Source organism: Arachis stenosperma, chromosome 3 (genome assembly GCF_014773155.1).
Source record: "Arachis stenosperma cultivar V10309 chromosome 3, arast.V10309.gnm1.PFL2, whole genome shotgun sequence".
NCBI lineage: Eukaryota > Viridiplantae > Streptophyta > Magnoliopsida > Fabales > Fabaceae > Arachis > Arachis stenosperma.
In genome coordinates this window covers 104,502,614-104,504,272 of record NC_080379.1, presented here as the reverse complement: position 1 = coordinate 104,504,272, position 1,659 = coordinate 104,502,614, and the positions used below count along the sequence as shown (strand labels likewise).

Here is a 1,659-nt window from a genome sequence, read left to right as displayed (position 1 = left end):
GGTTCATCCTCCCAAGTCTCATTTCCAAATAACCTGTCATTTAGCTTCATGATTGCTTCAAGGTATTTAGCAACTTGCTCTTCAGTGACATACTCATCCTATTCAGAGGAAGAATACTCATCAGAGCTCATGAATGGCAGAAGTAAGTCCAATGGAATCTCTATGGTCTCATTTTGAGCCTCAGATTCCCATTGTTCCTCATTGAGGAACTCAGAGGAGATTGGTGCACGCCCATTGGGGTCTTCCTCAATGGCGTCCACCTCCTCTCTTTCCTCTCCATATTCGGCCATGGTTATGGCTTTGCACTCTCCTTTTGGATTTTCTTCTGTATTACTTGGGAGAGTGCTAGGAGGGAGTTCAGAAATTTTCTTGCTCAGCTGTCCCACTTGTCCTTCCAAATTTCTGATGGAGGACCTTGTTTCATTCATGAAACTTTGGGTGGTTTTGATTAGATCAGAGACCATTGTTGCTAAGTCAGAAGTACTCTGCTTAGAACTCTCTGTCTGTTGCTGAGAAGATGATGAAAAAGGCTTGTTATTGCCAGGCCTATTTCTTCCACCATTATTGTTGTTGAAACCTTGTTGAGGTCTCTCTTGATTCTTCCATGAGAAATTTGGGTGATTTCTCCATGAAGAATTATAGGTGTTTCCATAGGGTTCTCCTAGGTAATTCACCTCTTCCATGGAAGGGTTCTCAGGATCATAAGCTTCTTCTTCAGATGAAGCATCCTTAGTACTGCTTGGTGCATTTTGCATTCCAGACAGACTTTGAGAAATCAAATTGACTTGTTGAGTCAATATTTTATTCTGAGCCAAAATGGCATTCAGAGTATCAATCTCAAGAACTCCTTTCTTCTGACTTGTCCCATTGTTCACAGGATTTCTCTCAGAAGTGTACATGAATTGGTTATTTGCAACCATTTCAATGAGCTCTTGAGCTTCTGTAGGCGTCTTCTTCAGATGAAGAGATCCTCCAGCAGAGCTATCCAAGGACATCTTGGATAGTTCAGAGAGACCATCATAGAAAATACCTATGATGCTCCATTCAGAAAGCATGTCAGAAGGACATTTTCTGATTAATTGTTTGTATCTTTCCCAAGCTTCATAGAGGGATTCTCCATCCTTCTGTTTGAAGGTTTGGACTTCCACTCTAAGCTTACTCCATCTTTGAGGTGGAAAGAACTTTGCCAAGAAGGCATTGACTAGCTTTTCCCAAGAGTCCAGGCTTTCTTTAGGTTGAGAGTCCAACCATATTCTAGCTCTGTCTCTTACAGCAAAAGGGAATAGCATCAGTCTATAGACCTCAGGGTCAACCCCATTAGTCTTGACTGTGTCACAGATTTGCAAGAATTCAGCTAAAAACTGATGAGGATCTTCCATTGGAAGTCCATGGAACTTGCAATTCTGTTGCATTAGAGAAACTAATTGAGGCTTAAGCTCAAAGTTGTTTGCTCCAATGGCAGGGATAGAGATGCTTCTCCCATAGAAGTCGGGAGTAGGTGCAGTAAAGTCACCCAGCACCTTCCTTGCATTGTTGGCATTGTTGTTGTTTTCGGCTGCCATGGGTTCTTCTTCTTTGAAGAATTCGGTCAGGTCCTCAATACAGAGTTGTGCCTTAGCTTCTCTTAGCTTTCGCTTCAAGGTCCTTTCGGGTTCAGGG

At 42.4% G+C, this 1,659-nt stretch overlaps 1 non-coding gene across 1 annotated transcript; it reads left to right on the top strand.

The window, feature by feature from the left end:
- Positions 1-1,049: 1,049 nt before the first annotated feature.
- On the top strand, positions 1,050-1,157 carry LOC130972164 (small nucleolar RNA R71). The gene has a single exon (XR_009083358.1). It is a non-coding gene; the product is annotated as a small nucleolar RNA R71 (small nucleolar RNA).
- The last annotated feature ends 502 nt before the right edge of the window (positions 1,158-1,659 follow it).